This window comes from Hyposmocoma kahamanoa, unplaced genomic scaffold (assembly GCF_003589595.1).
Source record: "Hyposmocoma kahamanoa isolate Upper Pololo Valley unplaced genomic scaffold, ASM358959v1 87, whole genome shotgun sequence".
In the NCBI taxonomy this organism is placed as follows: domain Eukaryota; kingdom Metazoa; phylum Arthropoda; class Insecta; order Lepidoptera; family Cosmopterigidae; genus Hyposmocoma; species Hyposmocoma kahamanoa.
In genome coordinates, this window is record NW_020654422.1 from 6065295 (window position 1) to 6074258 (window position 8964).

At 34.5% G+C, this 8964-nt stretch overlaps 1 non-coding gene across 1 annotated transcript; it reads right to left on the minus strand.

Moving 5' to 3' along the window:
• Positions 1-8159: 8159 nt before the first annotated feature.
• LOC113235532 lies at positions 8160-8326 on the minus strand. Its single transcript, XR_003310875.1, has one exon. It is a non-coding gene; the product is annotated as a U1 spliceosomal RNA (small nuclear RNA).
• Between the last annotated feature and the right edge of the window lie 638 nt (positions 8327-8964).

Consider the following 8964-nt stretch of genomic DNA (forward strand, 5'->3'; position numbering starts at 1 on the left):
TCTATAATAAAAAAAATTAATGTAAAGGGTTTTCCATTAAGGGCACTGTATTTTGACAGAGGCTCCTTTAATCAAATCTGTTGTTTATCTTTCAATCACTAAAGACAAATTGTTATGGCAAGTTACAGAGTCGAACAACACGTGCAAATGATAAAAATTGCTTATCAAAACGGGATTTCTGTTGTGGCAATGATACGGGCATTGCACTCATTTTACGGTTTACGTCATCGTCCTTCCTAGTCGACTATTCAACGTTTGGTGGCCAAATTCGAATCGACCGGATTAGTGAACCATCACGTATCAACCCGTACGTCAACGAAACGCATGATCACCGCTGTTCGTGAAAGAGTTCAGGTGAAACCAAGAAGTCTATTACGCGCGCACCGTTACCACAATAAAACACCCATTTTGATAATAAATTTTTATCATTTGCACATGTTGCTCGACGCTGTAACTTGCCATGACGATTTGTCTTTAGTGACTGAAATTTCAACAACAGATGTGGCGAAAACAGCCTCAATAACAAGGCCGCTAGGAACTGTAAAAAATCTTGCGCCCTTGATGGAAAACTCTATACATATAACAATCCTACGCTCCGAGCGAACATACGAGGGTTGCCTTATTTGCCTTATTATATACTAATATTTCGAAACGGTAATAAGAGCAATTAAACTATTTAGTAGGCATTTGTACACATGCCTATTACTCTGACTTATCAGCCAAGTTGCACTGGTCTGGTCACGGGGTAAGAGTCAAACTATGAAACGTCGGGTTGATATGCGCAAAATACCTATGAAATTGTTTAATCGCGTTTATTCCCGTTTCGAAATGTTTACACATTTATTGTCATGGAACTTTGTTCAGTGATTGATTATCTTCGTCATAAAAAAATAAATTACAATTTATTATTCTATTATCAATAACGTAAGTGAGTTTATAGGTTATATCGGTAGTGGGTAAGTGGGTCTGAATGCGGGCAATTTTCTCGCGGGGCCGGTGAATGCGGACGGCGGAGGGTGCGGACGGGCGATCGAACACCTGCTTTCATGCGGGACACGCATAAAAATCCGAAGGCTTTCAAGGACGCAGAGCTAGTAGAAACGCGTCAAACTATTTTTACTTGAACTAAAATACTTTAACAAGTTATTATACGCGTGTAATGGAATGACAGTAATTCCTTATAATTTACCGACAGTCTCGTTACAAACCATTAACTAAGGCTGTTAACAGATTGACTGCATGTTTGCAGTTAATGCGTGAAGTCGTAATCAACTTTATGCAGCCAAGACCTCGACTGTATGAAGTTGACAACGACTTCATGCATTCACTGCATGCAATCAATCTGCTAGCGGCCTAACATTGTTGACGATTTAAGAGTGTTGTCTGCGAACAAGTTGGACGAGTGTAGACTCTGTTTGATGGCTTTGATTTTTATCTTCATCATCATCGTTATCACCATGCTGACCACAACGCTACTCTAAGCAAAGGGATAAAAGTAATGTAATGTAAATTATATCACAATAATTTTTATTTATTATTGTTCGTATTGACTTTGAATTTACTCCCACGAAACGAAATTCTTTAAATCTCGTTACAACCCGACCTACTTACTGTTTTTATTTTCCATTCGAAAAACCTTGCCGGGTACGAGGGAGTTCACATATTGTATGTTACCACGCTTCTCATAGCCCCAAGAGCCTATTCCGCGAGCACCACAAAAATGTTCAATCCGCTTTCAGGGCGTAACGCCTAAATAAGTTGCAAACTTCCTCGTCCCTTAGTGGAGTTTATTTATTTTGCTCCACCCCGTCCCCATACCTCGTTTCCCTCTATCCCTCGGGAGCGACGAGATTTGTTATCACTTACAATAGAAACAGAGGTTTTATTAAAAACTTTTTCAGAATAAGATACGTGCTTAGGTGTCCTCGTGAACTTTTCAGTTTGTGTTAGAAACTCGGAGTTACTTTCTAATGTAGTTTTTCACGATTGCGAAGACACGTTCTTTAGCTTTAACTAGTTAAAACAAAGTTCAATATCGTTGATTGATCTACTTTGTATATATGCATATTAGTTCTTCTACTAACATATTTATATTCTACTGCCATTAGAAAGCACGTTGTTGCCTTTTTTCTGAAGTTTAATTTGATGCTCTGTCCCTTTCTGTACTAGTTTGTTACCTATATGTTTTTTTTATGCACATATTTGCTTTTGTATATAAAATACACCATTAGCAAATCAGGTACCATCTTATCTTCCAGTATTCAAAGGTAGGAAGAAGTCCCTTTATGGGATAAGTAAAGACAAGGTTATCACTGGGCTTTCATTTTATTTTATTGTTCACTGTTGTAATTTGTTCTCTGTATTAGTTGTCCTGCCTGTGGGCTCGGGTCTTATAATAATGTTCAACATGATTTTTCAATTCTGTTGAGAAGAAAATTTACCTTTTTTGTGGCTTTAGGGTTATAAATAAATTTTATTTTCTCAAATGGAATTTTAAAAGTGTTAAATCATTCATAGTGCAATTGCAAGCTTACGAGCCGCTCAAGCTAAGCTGGGCAATTTTATTTTTACTCCGCCATTAAAGTTTAGCAGAGTGCATTCGGAGGAGATCGTATTCCATGCGCAGGAGTTTTATTGCCTCGTAGGTCTCAATTGAACGCTACAATGTCGTTGCAACGCGGAGATTGCGAATTTATACTTTTATGGCCTCGGAAATGTTTCACTATGGTAATGTACGTACATACGTATACATGCATTTCACGCCCGTTTCTCATCTTGATAGGTAGACACCACAGCCTTCTATGTAAAGTCTACATAATAGCTTAGTGTTGGGTAATATTCCGTAAAATTTCAAATAGTACAAATTTTTTGGAGAGAAAAATCTGCAACATTGGAAAAATATCATTCGAAGACTCATATTATATTCTACGTTTAGATATATCTTTTAAAGTTTTATTTAGTAAAGTTTTGTTTATTATATAAACATTCTAAGCGCTGTTTGGATTATTTTCACAAATCCTCATAATAGAGATCAGTATCATCGACTTTTGACAGGTGTCACTGTCAAATGTGGAAAATGTAGCAAACATATTCAGATATTATTTTATTATTAAATATTTATTTTTCTGAAAAATATTATTTTTCAAAATGGATATTTTTGCGTGACTCAACATTACAGTACGATATTTTTTTATGTTCTGCGGCTACACACTTGTAACATTCGCCCTGATAAATTTTATGTTTGTAACCAACGTGCGTATACTCTTTTATTATTTTAGATATCTTTATTAAATGATAAATGTTTACGGGTATTGTGTACAGGTTTATGTGGCAGTCCGTCGCGCTGGTCCAATGCAATTTCATCGCAATATATATTTACTATAAAAGACAGTTTTTCTTATGGTAAAAATCAGAAACACCGAGTAAGCTCGAGTTAAAGTGGTCGATTTTAAGTGAAGTCGACACCCGTCAATTGTTTCAAATTCTGACTGGCCAATCGGAACGCAGTTGTTACCTGTAATGATTTGAAAACAAATTAAATGACATTTCCTCTCCATTTCTGGTTATATACTCGATACCTCCATCCCACCTAATGGAAAGTGATGATGAATAGTGAAGTGATGGAGCATGCACACCTATTATTATACCTATTCAGTCTTGCATTGCAAAAGGCCCAAGTTATAGCGTTCAAGCATCGATGACTTCGGAAGCTGATGTGGAAATTTTAAATTATCTGCGGATGTGGATGTGGATGCTTGTAATAACCCAGATATCAACATGTAATTCACGTATTTAATATAAAATAAAAAATAAAAATAAAATTGTTTGTTGAATATTTTATTGTACAAAGGAATAACTATAGACTAATTATGCGAATCAATGTAAAATACAACACATGTACCTAAACTAGGAGAATTCTATATTTCGGGTAGGTATACTCCTCTTACCATTTATTTCACTTTTGACATATACTTACCTTCGAAGTTCCGTAATTATTGACATACAACCATAGATAAAAAATGCATTACTTTCTGGTCTGTTTTATTTTTAATTTTAGTGAAGCGATGTACTCTATAGCTTCGATATTTATCGAGCCAACAGATTATGTATTTTGGTACCTGTCTAATAAATTGTAATGAAATTAAATAAATTATAAATTTACATTACATTCTTATTGTTTATTATAATGAATCGTCGGATTCTTCTTCATATTATGAACGGGAATCATCAATTGAATCCTCATTAACACTAATTATTAATTCTTGAGTACACAAATTGTCAAACATGTCACGATCCTGACAGACAATCTTCTTTTTTGAACCCTCTCACATTCACGATCAAATCTTCTTCATAAATAAAACCGATTGTTATAAAAAATCGAATTGGAAACGCATTAGGACATCACTAATTGATTAGAATTCGAGCTGTCTAATGTTAAATAAATAGTTGTATGGAGTATAAAAACTACTAATTATACATGTGGATATTAAATTATAAACAAAAGAATAATAAACAATAAAATGCTATTCATATATCTATACGCTTAAATTAGACAACATTTATTTTGGGATAATAAAATTAATAAATTCTCTGTATCATCATAGGACATAATTTGAAAAACTTGTTAGAGAATTTAGGTAATAAAAAATATATATGGCCAATTTGACGTTTAATTTATTATACAGAAATCCAAGAAACAGAATAAATCTGGAAATAAACACATGTTGTGATGATATAATTTTTGTATAGGATTTGTGTTAAATATTTTCAACTTTTCAACAACAAATTCAACGATGTGTTTCAGTAATGGGCATTTCTTCAAAGCCGCTATTTTCTGTGTCCATGCACTAAGCTCCACTTATTTATCAATACAAAAATCTACAAAAAATAGAGTGTATAATATAGGTCGAAAGCTAACCGGAGAGCACAAAATCTACCCAACAAACCTTTCGGACATAATGGAAAAAAATCCGAAATGCCCAAAACCTGACAACAGTGGCGTGTCCCGAATGCAGAATCCAACACAAAGTGTCATTTTTCTCAAAATTGAAACTGTGTATCAACATTACACTTTAGTTCACGTATAACAAATTAGATTATAGTACTTATAATCTGAATTTCACAATAAACTAGACAATAGTTTTATCACAATACCAAGATTGCTGCGTGTCCAACGCTTACGCGGGAATTCGGTGGCCGTTACTAATCACGCTCCACATCATAAGTGAATCATTTCAGAAGCTTCACAGTTCGTTCTTATTATATGACAGAACAGATGGATGATTTGTTGCCGATTTTAGGGCTTTTTGCGTGTAAATATCTAATTCGGCGAATTTGGTCCAGGTTAATTTTTGAATTCTGTGTATACAATATTTCAAAAACTAAATTTTATGGTTGTATGTAATATTTTTTATAATATATGTTTTAACAACTAGAACATAATAACAATTTATTGGTTTTACAAGTATTATTGTTTACGAGTAATATGAAAGTAATATGTATTTTCTGAATCCTGACGTAATATGTATTTTCTGAATATGACCTTTGTTTCGATGGATTTTATTCAGAAAACCCACCAAAGTCGAAAGTCGAAAAAAAACTGCCATTAAGGCCATATTTTCTTTGACAAATAAGAATTTTATATGTTTTTTCATGTAAATGTTCAGTTAATATCATCGATTTTCACAATTTCATAATAGTACTTGCTTCTCGGTGAAAATAAGGAAAATCAAAACAGAAAAGAAAAAATGGAAATCAAGAAGATGATCTAATTATATATGAAAGGCTTAAAGAAAAAGATAGAAAGAGGTATGCGAAGAAAAAATGGAAGGAAAGATTTTGAAGTTACTTAAATTACCTCGTCATGTATAAAAAGTAATGAAAGACTATAATCCCGCAATTTCCAAAAAAATATTGTTTTTATAGGTACAGATTGCGTTATAATTTTTTTTTAAACAGAGATATGGAAATACTTTGTGTGATTAAAAACGGTTGAACATCCAAAACTGAAAACTAAGTTTAATTAATAATCATAAGGTGAAATTTATTTGCGCCTGGTTGATTTATAAACAAATTTTAGTTTTTAGTTTTTAAAGCTTGATTTAATAGTTAGTCATATTAGTAAAGGTTTATGTAGATTATGGAATGTTTTTATTGCCTTTTTCGTAAAATGTTATGCAAACGCTATGCCTTCTGTTAAATTATTCTGATTTCGGCGGTAGCTGAGATCGGTGGGTCAAATTTGTCATTAACTGTTAAGAATCTAGTAGCCCACTTAACGGAATATTAAGTAAGTTTGAGTTGTTTTTTCTTCCCGATGAATGTTTATACCTGAAATTAAAAAAAAAAATTGACCACTGAAGTCAGAAACTTAGCCCTTTTAGGAGAAATGCCCTAATCAACAATATTTCAATAGAATAATATAATATTTTCATTATACTGTAGAATAAAAACATAGGTCTTTTTCGCTCGGCTTTTGTAGATAATGGCCCTTACATCTCACTGCTGGCCCTACAATCTCAAGAGTCCCAGATTTATCTAACATATACTTTTATGTACATGTGCCGGAACGCGCTACAGCGTGTATTGCCTATTATTGTGTTGCGAATGGGCCATTCGCCCTCTATCTACTCGATGGTTTTGTCGCCAGAGTTTTTTGTAAGGTTCAATAGCGCTCTAATAGCTGTATATAAAACATGGGTATTTATCATAAGTGTCGCCATCTCTGAGGCCCTGGGTTTGATCTCCGGCCGGGTCAATGTAGTAAATCTAACTTTTGTATATTGTGACGAGTCTGAGTGTTTGTGGTATCATCGCTGCTTCTGATTTCCATAACGAAACGTGTATGATTTTTTTATATATTTTACAGAAGAAGAAGAAATAAAATAGAAGAGAAAGGGAGACATAAGATTAAGTTTGTTCCACCTCGCCTCCCGCGTGTTTCGGTTCCGTCGATGGGTAATTTTAAACAGAATCGCAAATGAAGTCATTAAAAAACATCCCCAACGACTACGTGTGGGACTAATGCTTGTGGCCAGTAAAGAAGCGAACTTCTAAAACATATACAATAATCGTCAAATACATATAAACTAATCACCACTAACCATAGTAGAATAAAAAGTTCTTATTCTAAAATGACTAAACAAAATATAAGCAGTCTATACATGATCTAAGAGACGCCTGATTCTGTTATCATGAGTACGCATCAGCTGAAACATATTCGCTCCTTTTGTTACACTATACTTATAAGCTGTTGTGTGCGGCATAAGGCCATAAGGCTTATAGAAAGTCAAACAGATTGCCAAGTTTGACACTTAATAATTGACGTATTTCATATATCATATTTGTGAATTTATTTTTATATCTTTTGCTTTACTTTATTATATTTATATTAAGTATCTTCAGTTTAAATTACATTTGTATTTGATAATTAAAGCACTCGGCTTTAACTCGCTACTCATTAGCGAGGTGTAACTGTAACGTGACACACATAGTAAGAGGTGCCATGCCATACGTAGGTACGCGTGAAACCACGGAAGAAAAATACAATGGAAGTGCCATAAACCTCGATTACTAACAGAACCAAAATCGCCAAAACGCACACAAACAAATGATGAACACAAGGAAATCTTGATAATGATTGGTTGTAGTTTCTAGCAGACGTAACAAGTTCTGGACTGGTAATATAATTTAAACTTTACTCAATCGTTACATCTTTGAAAGTTCAATACCATTGCTAACGTGCTGCCATCTTGCGGCCAGTAGCTGGACTACGACTGACATCGGAACGAATAGAGAGTAGTATAAACATAACATGCAACGGTTCGCTAGTGAGAACCCGGCTTAATGAGTAATTATAGTAAATAATTGAATAACATAATACTCGTATATGGTTAAACTGTGGTACAACATGGATTTAATTAAAATAAGAGCGTACTGTTTACATCGGGCAGCATATCGCACTTGTTCTGACAAATAAATTAGCTGATTATTATTTGATTGATTGATACGTTCCCATCTGATAGGTTGTATGGAGATGGCGGCGATTATAGCAACTGCGGACCCGAGGAGGTTGTGTATTGAAAATGTATTTATTCAAAATTTTATTATATAGTAATAAAGCACAGCATATTGTGTAAACGTAACATGTGTGTTTTTGCAAGATTAACATTTTTATCACTCACATTCCACTACCAAAAATTAAGCGCCAGAGTTACCGCCAGAGATACAGAGTTAGTATAGTCAAATGGACCGCAGTGCAACGGCGGAACTTCGCTTTGCGGGAACCGCCTATTTGATCACGGATTTCCCCGTGTCAGGTAAATATGCTTTTGGCAATTCTACGCAAGTCAGTCATTCGGCGCGGGAAAATCTACAACTGCGACAAGAAAAGTACCAGTCATTCTATAATAGGACTATTCAACAGAACTAGTGGCAACGAAGGGAAAATATTAACATCGCAATTCAGAAATTACGTCAAACGGGTAAATACCATCTAGCAGATTTTTATGGCATTAAAACTCTTACTAAGCATCACGCTGTATGTTTGTAGATAAATGTATTTGAAACGAATATCTGCTTTAATCGTATAATGCGATTTTGTTAAAATCCATTAATAAATTTAGTAGCAGTAGAGCTTCTTGTGAAAGAGTTCGTCCATAAAAGTACTGCCACCTTGCCAATTTCTGCCGCCAAGCAGTAATGTTAGCATTACTGTGTTCCGGTTTTGAAGGGTAAATGTGCTGGTGAAATTATAGGCACATGGGACTCGTCACTTTATGTCTCAGGGTGTCAGGTGCAGTGGCAGTGCCCCTCAGATCGTTGCGATTCAAAGCTCTGAGTGGCACTGCAACTGTTATGGACAGGCGTCTAGCATACCACCAGACGCACGACTAGTTCGTCCCGTCACTTTGTATTAAAAAATATTGTTCAATAATTTCAATCTAATACTGCCATCATTTATAT